Source organism: Pectinophora gossypiella, chromosome 6, assembly GCF_024362695.1.
Source record: "Pectinophora gossypiella chromosome 6, ilPecGoss1.1, whole genome shotgun sequence".
Classification (NCBI taxonomy): Eukaryota; Metazoa; Arthropoda; class Insecta; order Lepidoptera; family Gelechiidae; genus Pectinophora; species Pectinophora gossypiella.
This window is the reverse complement of record NC_065409.1, coordinates 2,151,630-2,163,959: the sequence shown is the minus strand read 5'-3', so window position 1 is coordinate 2,163,959 and position 12,330 is coordinate 2,151,630. Positions and strand designations below refer to the sequence as shown.

Sequence of the window (12,330 nt, the reverse complement as noted above, 5' to 3'; positions counted from 1 at the left end):
GATGTCCCATTATGTTAAGAAGATTCACATACAAACCGATGAAGTCAATGTATACTGCCAACTTACAAGTGAAACACACTTTTGAAACTGTGGACAGGCTTATTATAACAAATTTCAATACAAAAATGGTTTTATTATCGTAGGAATGATTGTATACATCGTTAAGAATACTTCTTTTTTTTAAGCCAGCGTTGCTAGCTCATTATAACTTATTTTCCGTCGATTGTATGAGGTAATAAAGGTTCAAGAAGTCACGAGAATAAAGGCTTAATAAAAAGTTGTTATTACATGCTCATCTTCTATGCGTTGCTTCACTGTTGAAGAATGTCTATTCAAAAACATCTGCATGATGTTTTAATCTACTTAGGTATGTCTAATATTAGATGTACGATATGTATTTACGTTGTTATCTATCATCTACGTTCATTACTTAATGTTACAAATATGTTGGTTACAATTGCGGTCTGGTTGTACGAAGTACCTACCTTAAGTAACTGAATACATAACATAAACTGCCTATATACGTCCCACTGCTGGGCACAGGCCTCCCCTCAATCAACCGGGGGGGGTATGGAGCATACTCCACCACGCTGCTCCACTGCGGGTTGGTGGAGGTGTTTTTACGGCTAATAGCCGGGACCAACGGCTTAACGTGCCCTCCGAAGCACGGAATCATCTTACTTTTTCGGACAATCAGGTGATTCAAGCCTGAAAAGTCCTTACCAAACAAAGGACAGTCTCACAAAGTGATTTCGACAATGTCCCCATCAGGAATCGAACCCGGACCTCCAGATCGTGAGCCTAACGCTCGAACCACTAGATCACGGAGGCTGTAAAAGTAACTGAATAAAGAAAGTTAATAGTTTTGACTTAATTGGAACAGTTTATTCAAAAAAAAAAAATTAAAACAGCATTCTCTACATCTTTTCAAACTGCCTCCAAACAAAACGGAAGTCTTCTTATTATTTTTAAATCAGTCTGTTTTCAAAATCAATGCTGGAACATTGCGAAACTATTGCCAACAGGTACAAGAATGAACTTGTCTTATCTTCACTTTAAATACTACAATTCACAAAGTGAACGCAGTAAATATCTCTTATTTCTGTATGATATCTCAACTAAGATTATCTGTCTTAACTTCTGAACAACAATGATGCTATTGTTACGGTCTTAAGTTCTCATAATGAATATCGGGTACTGATACTAGTAATTCGTCATTATTGCCCGGTTGAAACATATTTTTATTTTGTCTCTTTTCCTCTTTAGAACTTTGTACGTGAGAGCAGACAACCTGCTTTTGCAATCAAAAGGGAAAACGAGGGGAAATCTCTGTGGAATATAATAGTGACTTATTAAAAAGTAGTAAAAAACAAGTACCTCAATAAACCAACCAAACAGTTGCCTGTTGACAAACACCAGAGAGCTAATCACAAACATTAATAGATAATGCGCAAATAATGATGAGAAACTAGACATCGCAATATGAGTAAATAATAGAAAAATTGTTCATAAGAAAGTGCATTTTACCACCTCATTCTAGTATAAGTATAACCATGGGTTTACAGCAAAAACACCACGAGTGAAGCAATGCTGACCCACATTCCATAGTAATTGTAAAATTGTAGGTGGCTCGACGTGCCACGGTAGGCAATGGATCGAACAATGATATTTCTTCTATTGTGGTAATATTCCAAGGTCATGATAAGGATTTTGATAATACGCTACTTATTTGTAACATTAACGCCGGTAATGATATTGCAAATGATGATCCGGAATTAGAAGTTGGTGTAAAAAGGCTGAATGGATGCTTGCATTTCAAGTAACTTTTCATGGCTTTTTACATGCTAGAAAACTCCAAAAATAAAATAGGGTCGCATGTATTTATCTTCAACAGAAATCCTTTGCAAAATTCCCAGCTAATGTCATACAAAAGGTCGGTATTCCCATGGCATTCCTTAATTACCGGACAATGAACGTTAATAGGATTGAGATAAGTTCTTGAGAATTTGGTCAGGCAGGTACGTTCCGGCGTCTTCACCCAATTTCCACTGGGTCATATTAAATTATGAGACCGCAGTCCTGCATGCTACTCGCTCGATTCAAGTTTCGAACTCGTGAGACGTCCGTCATACTCGTTCCGACCGCCACAGCGAACGCATGTGCGCGCGCCGCCGCCATTTTCTATTTACGTTCGGAAACCACCCGCTGAGCAACGTCTACTAACTATAAAAATAAATGTATTAATCATTAAAATTAACGGAAAGATGAGTGTTTGTGACGCAAATGTTTACCAGTGATAGTGCGTTCAGTGAGCATTTTATACGGATTTTTTCTACCGACCACCCAGGTATGTTGATATATTATATTGCATCGAATTTTCGACTATCATCGGATGAAATGAAAGCGAATTACGTAAATTAGCAATTGTTTGAACTTATAATTACCTATTAATGCTAGAAAGTTAGTGTTATTGACTCCGAAAATGCTGTTTGTTTAATAGAGAACGTTAAGATCGTAAATTCGGCTCTATGTTATGAAAATCATTGACAAACATTGCTTTTTAAAGTATACATGATAAGTGGATTTAGAAATTAATGCTATTAGTTTTATAATAATGTACACACACCCGATGACCTATAATACAGGTTTCCACCTAGCATAGGCATCGGCCCTCCACAAAGAGATGCTGTACTCTTAACTATAAGTCAATTGTTACTGTATTTGTCTTTTTGTGGATTCTAATAATAAACTTTACTTTACTTTACATTACGAAAACACGCAAAACAAGAACCTAGATATAACAAAAAACAACAATGATCCAATTGGGGGTTCGTTGCTAAAAGATATATCTTCTAAACAGAGATTATAGCGAAATATGTAAAGAAAACACTACACGAAACTTAACAAGACTGCAAATAAGAAGAAAACATTACAGTATACAGCAAACAAAGTCAAAGTCGTAAAGACAATCGATCGATTCCTGGTAGTTTCCAGGTGCATTAGACACGTCTGTTATCTAATAATCGAAAGTGCTCAGGTTTTATAGCTCCTAGTGTATTATTTGTTCCCTTGTTCTCTTAAACGAGTGAAAGTAACTTAGGAGATACTATTACTTGTCACTGTTACTATTTCTTTCTACTTAGACGTTCAGTTTGGATTGTATACATTTGCCAAGCTAAACTGTCCGACAACATTCTTGTTCAATTCATATTTATATAGTCTTTGTTTCTGTTTTTTTTTTTTTGAACGAAAAAAGCATACTCCTGTATTTTGATCTAACTCTAAATAATCCTCCTTTTTGCTTCGTCGCCGTCGGGTAAATATAATGATGTAATTTTTCTACATTTTCAAAGTTTCTAAAAGATTGTTCATTGTTAACACCCCTGTAGCTTCTACTTCAGTTTCATTCTTATCATCTTTTTGAATCCCTTTTTCATTCAACTATTCAAAATATTGAATTGGAAAAATGTGGTATAAATAATATAAATGATAATTATTGGAAATGTTTATGTAACAATATTTGCATGCTATTGTTGATAGCTGATAAGGAGAGACTTTTATGAGCATCCATCTATTAATGTACCCTTTTCAAAAGCAAATAAAGAACTTATTTCTATTTCTAACTATACAATCCTATGCAGAAAATATCGACGAGTATTTCATCATCTCTCTAGAATTGTCCTGTTACCTAACCTGAAGATTTGACAGGTCCCGTCTCTTACAGAAGCGACTGCCTGTCTGACCTTCCAACCCGCGATGGCAAAACCAGCCCAATACAGGTTTGGTCTCATACCTCCGAAAATTCATTTCTCGGGAATGTGGGTTTCCTCGCGATGTTGAGCACTTGACAATCATTTATGGTCCAAAAATGAATTTGAAAACAAATTCGACAATAATTGAGCTACCATGGCTCGACGGCTTGAAAATATCAACATATTTATAAATAGTAAATAAAAAATACATTTATTTCTAAACCCGACTCTACCATCCGTATCATTACGGACACATGGCAACATTGGCCTTTGGGCGACTATTGCACCTGATGACTTTCAGTTTCGAGACAAAACTCACACTGACAGATAATGATTGATGACTCACCAATTCTGACCAAGAATGTTGACTTGGCATTGATACAAACCAGCAATTGTCAGTCAAGTTTCAATACATTTGTGTCGGTTTCCTAACACCATTTCCAGATGAAAACGCTTTTCTGGTTGTCATGCTTGTTAGAGGCGGATAAGGGTCAGGTTTTTAATGATGGAGAAATATTTCATGGAATTGTTGGTTCATTGGTTCAAGTTTTGTAGGATTTGAAATTAAATTTCGTACTTCAGTGCAATCACATCAAAGCTGTCTAGCAAGTATGATTACAATGAAGTGATCCAAACTAGACGTCACGGAATCGATTCCCGATCGAGTCGATATAATAATCGAACTTTTCTAAAAAATACTAGGGTCTACGTATTTATCCAATGCAGCAGCGCATACTCCCCCCACACCTGCTCGGCAAAATTACGTATATACAGTAAAGGATTAATTTATAAAACTCACGGTGTTGCCAATATCTATGTGCGATGGTAAGTGGTTACTATCAGGCGATCCGACTTCACGTCTGCCCCCTATCCTATAGATAAAAAATATATAAAGTAACTGGTTTAGTAAGTCCTTTACCTACTTTCTACTTTTTTACAGCTCTAAACATCGTATTTTGATTTTGAAACCGCTCTACAAATCAACAACAATGTCACACGTTACTGCAATACTGATAAAACTAAATATAAAAAAGGAAACTATATATGCAATTGCATATGCCACATGCTTGATTAGATTCGACATATCATTGTGTTTATTAACTCTGTTATGCCACATTGAATTAAAATGAACGCTACAGTAGATATAATTTTCCTGTAACCAAAGGTTGCCTGGATAAAAATTGCTGCATGAGCTTTCCAGGAGCGAATCCAGCTTTTATATCAGGGGGCCCACCAGGTGGCAGACAACCTATCTCCACAGAGAATTACATAATGGACATCCCCCCTCCACCCCTTTATCCGCCTATTGTGCTTTGCTGTATCTGGTATGATGATTTCTTTATCTTATATCTGTTATGTTCAATGAAGTATATTTTTGTTATCTCATAATAATCATTTAAAATAAACGATGTTTGAAAGTAAGAAAGTTCTAATATTTAAAGTCCGCCATTTTGCACAACAATGAAAATACTATTAACTCGTTATCTTTATTTACATCATTAGAAATTGCCTTTTAACCACAAGGGCATCTTTCTTGCTAAATATTTATATGCATATGATATGCAGTAAAGATTAAATGTGTTGAAGTGAAATATTTTTTATCTATAAAATTACTAACTACAATCAAGCTCAGTCGGATTTAAATTTCGATCAAAAATTGGCTTGGTCCATTAAAATAATTATAACTTCAAGTACTACTCGTGTTAAACGAACATCTACCCACGTAATGACGTCACAAGACCGTATATTAATTACTTAATTTCTTTCAAACCTCTAATTGCCTTTATTTGACTCAATAGGAGAATTATTATATACGAATCTGAGGGTTAATTAGATGGTAAAGCTTTTGAGAAAATACTTCTGATTTTATTTTATATGATTTCCATTTTTGCACCACATCGCACCTAATGTGGCAGGTTTTTCAACTAGGAAATAATTGCTGCAGAGCAAACAGGACAAACAATGCTTTAACGTTTACCTCTTGTTTGTACGCATTTCCAGTATAATGTGCCCGGGAATCATCCCATTTCCAAATATACTCGAATGCTAATTTCCATTTTCATCAATATTCGATTTATCGTTATCAGAATTTGAATTCAAAACTAAGTGCCTACTTTATTGTTGTTTTGTTTTGTTTTTCGCTTGAACAACTTTAACAATATAGGACTAAGTTTCTAAATTCAAATTCTGATACACGAAAACTCTAATCATTTTTGAACATGGAAATTAGCATTCGTTTGTATTCGGAAAAACGATAATTGCCGAGCTACTTTATTGTTGTTTTGTTTTGATTTCCGAATGAACAACATAACAATATAGGATCAGTTTCTAAATTCAAATTCTGACACACGAAAAATCTAATAATTTTTGAACATGGAAATTAGCATTCGTTTGTATTCGGAAAAACGATAATTGCCCAGGGACATTAAGAAAATAGAATCACTGTAATGTACTGTATATCCAAGCATGCAACGTTCAGATATTAAGGTCATCTGCAGTCATGCACCAGTGGGCTCAATTACCGACCACTGTGAAGTAACATGTAGTGTAACGTAAGTAACTGTTTGATGCATTGTAACCGTTAATGTAATACTGAGCTGATTGGCTGTGATTGGCATTAATGAAAATTACCATTTAAATGAACTGCCTTTGGTTATGACGAGCCGAAGGACGTAATATACGATCCTGACGACCCGATTACTCAAGTCAAAGAGGCGGCTAAACAGCTCGCGACAACAACACTTCAGGTTCCCGATACCACGGAATAGAAGAATGAGGTTGGAAGGGCTTAGTATGAGCAAATAGTTCATAAGTACTTCAACTTTGAACTCCACTCGTACGCAAACTTTACGACACACGGAGCTCTGCGCGCGAAAATATATTAAAAAGTTGGCATTGTAACCTGCAGGGCCAAAAATCAAATATCGACTATCATGCAAGGTGATCCCATCCTTATCACAGGAAAGCTGAAAACCTTAATATATAATCGGATATTTATTTTTTTTAAAATACTTGTGTATGGAGTACCTATCTTACGAAAAGAAATGATAAATTCACACACCACATCAACGCAACCTATCACATGAAATATAGATTGGTAAAGTGGCTATCGAATTTGAGAAGCAGTGGAGCTATCGTAGTTATCTGTTTGCAGGAGTAGTGGTAAAAGACAGTGGAGTTGAGCCGGCGACAGCGGTTCTCATACAAAATGCGCATTAGGGCCTTTCCAACCTCTTTCTTCTATTCCGTGTCCCATACCGATCCCGCTGGCGTAGTCAACATTTTCCCTCCTTCAGCGCTTATCTCTATCACCCCTTCGAGCTTTGTGCCCAACTGGCCACTTTCAGGCCTCTTGTCTTAAATTTTCAACGCTCCCGATTTGTCCCGCCAAGTAGTTAATGCCATCTGCGGCAAATCTACAATAAATCACATCAAGAAAAAAACTATCAACTCCGCTTGCGTCGATAGATCCGTTCAAATTTAATCCTCTCTTCGACTCAGGAGTAGACACCCTGAACTGAGGTTCACGCCAACTAAGTATGAACTTGTTAATCAATTCAACTTAATGTATTCATCGATTTACAGATATCGTATTTCAGAACGGAAATTGTAACTTATTACTAATGTATGCAGACTACCTTGGGTGAACTCTCCCTTTTAACACTAGAGTTCGAACTAAAGCCTTCACACATCGGTAGCAGGTATTAAATACCATGTAACTGTATGTTGTGGCTATTGTATTGTTCCTACACAATACTTATTGTACGCGCCGTGTCCGGCCGTTTAGACAGCCTTGATTCCGTTTGGAAGTGAATTGAGATTCCCTTTCGACATCGTGTACTATGAACATAAACATAACACAGATAAGCTCAGGACTATACTTAGTCCCAATAGGCTACTTGACAACCTAGTCAAATGAGATACTTTTTACGAAACGTCAAAACCAAAGTTTTCTTCGGAGTTTGTATAGAAATATTGTCCAGTGACGTCATCAATAAAAGCTGTCAAACGCCGTACCTACTCATTGTTACTTAATTGGGTCGTGTACTAGGTTCGAGATAAATAATGAAATTCTGATTAAGTACTAAATAAAGACGGACCTAGAATTAACGAAAATCATTTTCTTTTTCAATTTAACTTATTTATGAATTTTAAAAAACATAGAAAACGTGCTTGTCTTCCCGGGCATGTCGTAAAAACCGACAGAGGGATTGTGTCCTCTAACATGATGGGCTAATATTATGGGCGATAGGCTGATCCCTTATCACCATAAGGTTCATCATAGCTTACGACATCGTATCAACAGTGGCTGCAAGTTGTCTTTGATTACTTGTGGCTCTGCCCACCCCATTAGGGATTACGGGCGTGAGTTTATGTATGTATGTATGTATGAATTTTAATCAAGAAAAACGTAATACTAAGTCCGACATTTTATCACGTTTTTCTATGACGTCACACTGTGCTATTTCATACAAATTCCGTAGTAGTTCTGTGTTTTGACGTTTAGTAAAAAGTAACTGATTTGACTAGTTGGAAACTAGCCTATTCAACGTGATAAAATGTCGGACTTATTATTACCTTTTTCTTGATTAAAATTCTTAAATAAGTTAAATAGAAAAAAGAAAATGTTTTTCGTTAGTTTTAGATTTGTCTTTATTTAGTAATCAGAATTTAATAATTTATCTTGAATCTAGTACACGACGATCAATACGTTAAAGTTTCTGTGCCATCCAATGTTAAAACATAATATTATACCTACATCATCAGTAGTGCCGTAATCTCAATTCTTTGAAAACTTAAAAAAGTAAAGACAAGCGGTCTCGCGGTGAATCCCAAATCCCAATGGAAAGTTTTAACCCGTATGTTTTACCTGTTTTGTTTTGGTGATTCCCTCAAGTGTTTTGGTTTATATTTTTTTTTGCATGTCCTAAGCAAACCAGAGATCTCAAGAGTGATTTTTTTGATAGGTCGCTCCGGATAGGCCGATTCCCCGATAGTTATAACTGTCGTGAGATTATGTATAGGTACTGTAGGACTGTCTGTAGGACTTCCTTCCGCATCTTTATAACCTTCTTCTTTTTGAAGTCGGTTAAAAGTCAAAGTCGTCTTAACTTTCCTGTCATTGGCTGTCTAAACACATTCAATCACAACAAGCATCCGTCCATTGTCTTCTGACCACTGATGATTATAACCCAACCAATTTAAAATGACCCTTGACTTTTTATTTTATAGATAGATAGATAGATAAAATACTTTACGAGTATTGAGCACAATTGACACAAAATACAGAGATAAGGACAACATATACAGAAAAGCACAACAGGCGGCCTTATTGCTCATGTAGAAATTTCTTCCAGTCAACCTTTGGGTACAGGAAAATTTTGTACAAATAATAATAGTAGCGGGTTAATGCATTCTAACATAATAATAAAACCCTCTAAAAATTTTACAATGGCCGATAACTCGACAGAATTAATTTGACAGCACACGTCAAACGGTTTGCATACCAGGGACGGATGATTGACAGCTCTTAATTTTAGGAAGAATGAGCAAATGAATGAATAACCCGGGCCAATCAAAAAGGTATCTCGCTGGTATGCAAACCGTTTGACGTGTGCTGTCAACATTATTCTGTCGGGTTATTGGCCAGTGTAAAATTTTTAGACGGTTGTTTTAGATTTGTGCTTAAAATTGACGTGTGTTCCATAAATTTTATTGATTACCCGTCGGCTTGTCGATTACCCGTCCCTTTCCTTTTTGGCGGATAAGTAAATGATAGATATAACTTAAAATAAAATTAGATGGTGTTTACAGGAATTACATTGTATAACTTAATATCTTTATGTAAAACAATCTCGAATAAAATAAATAAATAAGGAATTAGGAACTATGACGAGGACAGGGAATAACCTAGGTCGTGTTACAATAACTAGGTACCCTAGAGGCCTCAACAATAAATCAACAGTCGAGCCTCATTTAAACGTTCCTTAATTAAAGAACAATGAACCATTAAGACAGCCTGTGCCAACAAACTGACGAATTAAATATTATTTTACATGGAAACAACTTTACTTTTTCCGTGATTCAGGTGACGTCATAATAAGGACGGGAAAAGAAGTGGTGGTACTTTGTAAATTATAAATAAGGTATTTCCGGTATGTATATCAGGGAAGAATATTACATATATATTATTAATATAATATTTATTTATTACACTGGAATAAACCAGACTGGAATGGAAAATGCTACACCGACAAGAGCGTGGCTCTTAAATTAATGATGATGATTTTATTTATTTATTATTTTTTATATTTATTTATTTTTATTATCAGAGGGCAGCAGTAAATATCAGTACTATTCAGAGGCGGGGGACAGGAGTCTTGATACGGCTTTGGAATAGACTACTCTGGGCGCCATCCAACTCGCGTCAGAATTAAGTATCCACACCTCACCGAGCTTTGTGTTAGACGAACGTGATAGGCGGTGAGCCGTATCGCCGTCTAATGGTCGAGCCAACTGTGTTAGGGAAAACTGCACTTAGATAAATTAATAACTCATTGGTGCACGTGCGGTACCGGGGTTCGAACTGGCGCTCCCCGTTTGTGAAACAAGCCAGTGAACCACAGGACCACAATCTAGACTATTCCAAAAGAAACAAGTCTAAAATTAAAAAAAAAAACGATTATTTATATATTTGACCTGTTAAAGGGCCGTCCATTAATCATGCGAGGCTCGAGAGGGGGGAGGGGTCCATGAAAAAAATCGCGAAATATCATAAGGGGGAAGGGGGGTGTAGTAATATATCACGAGTATTTATTTTTTCGGCAAACGCGCGATACTGAACCGAAAAGTGGCGTTTCGTGCAATTATTTTGGTAGGTACTAAAAATACACGTGATATAGGATAGGGCGGGGGGTAGTCTTGAACCTCACCATGTATCACCAAGGGAGGGGGGGGTTAAAAATGCCAAAAAAAAACATCATAATGGACGGCCCCTAACAATTACATACGCAATAGACACGGCCCCTATTACATGGGACTTAAACATAACTGGCGAGGAGGAACAGTCTGTATTTTACACTTCTGCCTACCCCTTTTATGACACAGGTTTGATGATTTATATACTTTATATGTAAAAAAACGCATCAGAAACGAATCTTTCGTTTCTTCCACAGCCATAACACCTTTCGAAACGGTTGTCGAACATATTAGACTTTCAAATAGCACTAACATAACCACTAATTTAAAAACAAACAAAAAATATTATGTATTGTAAAGAGATAGATAAGTAGCTATGATGTAAGTTCTCTTCCGTTTTTTACTTCCATTCGCGAAAGTAACCACAATAGTGTGTAAGAAATGTATTCCCAACTGTTGTATAATATTTACATTTTAACACAACATATATATTGAAGACTATAGAGAACCGGAGAGGAAATATGATTGGCCACCTTATACGACACGATTCATTTATAACAAACATTATAGAAGGAAAAATTGAAGGGAAAAGAGAAAGGGGTAGACCTAGGAGAACATTTATGAAACAAATAAAAGAGAAGGTGCAGGTTGTGTCGTATCGGGAGGTGAAGGTTTTGGCTGGAAGAAGAGAGGAATGGCGATTACTCTACAAATAGAGAAAGAGACCACAACATAAACCAATGACTGTCGAAGTCGCGGCTTAATGACTATACATAGATCGAAGAATTTCACATGGACAGACAGGAGGAGGACCCGGTGGTGTAACGGTTAACACGCCCGTCCCGGCTTGACAAGAGCTACGGGTTCTAGTCCCGTCCGAGTCAGAATTTTTTTCGCCATTTCTCTTTGTAACGGCAGTAGTATTCTAGGATACTTACAATACAAGGAATAAAAATAAAATTTCTATTCAAAATTCTAGATTAAATAAATTAAATTCATCTTTTTTGGGGTTATGTATACGTGTTTACAATAAAATACCAGATAATATTTTTAATTTGTCAGAAAATAAATTGAAAGTTCATGTGAATCTTACTTTATGGAAAAATATGCTTATTGTAAGATAAAAGGTTACCTATAAATGTTAAAAATGTCTGTGTATTAAATGTGTTCCTCTAGTTATTAAATAACTTGCAATGTAGGTATAGGTATACCCTCATTGATTTAAAAGAAGTGTTGCTGTTGCAGTTTCTTGTCATTTCTTCTCCTTAGCCATAACACCTTGCGAAATAATACCTAAATTCAAAAAAATATATATGGACCTTCAGCAAGTTTATCTATACTAATTACGTTGAATAAATGATTCTGATGTCCTATTGAATTACTATAAATTATGATCCGTGATATGAATCCGTGGTAGTCATATTCGGGATCCGTTAGTAAGGCCTTAGGATGTTATCCTTTCCATCATGATGGATAATTGTTATGGACAACCACCACCTCCACCACTCCACTCCACTCCATTTCGTCACCATAAGGTTCATCATATCCATCTTAAAACTTCGTATCAACAGTCAAGATCTCTTTAATTTCTTGCGGTTCTGCGCACCCCATTGGGAATTGCGGTCGTGGGTTTATGTATGTGTAAATGTCATAAAATATG

At 36.1% G+C, this 12,330-nt stretch overlaps 1 protein-coding gene across 7 annotated transcripts in view; it reads left to right on the top strand.

The window, feature by feature from the left end:
- LOC126367291 (uncharacterized) overlaps window positions 1-12,330 on the top strand; it is a 177,944-nt gene that overhangs the window by 84,162 nt on the left and 81,452 nt on the right. Inside the window, exon 1 of one of the 7 annotated variants that reach the window (XM_050010719.1) lies at window positions 2,152-2,347. The exons of the other annotated variants lie outside the window; for them this stretch is intronic. The gene's annotated coding sequence lies outside the window, so the exon portion shown is untranslated. Of the gene's footprint in view, window positions 1-2,151; window positions 2,348-12,330 lie in introns of those variants that run through there. 7 annotated transcript variants of the gene reach the window in all.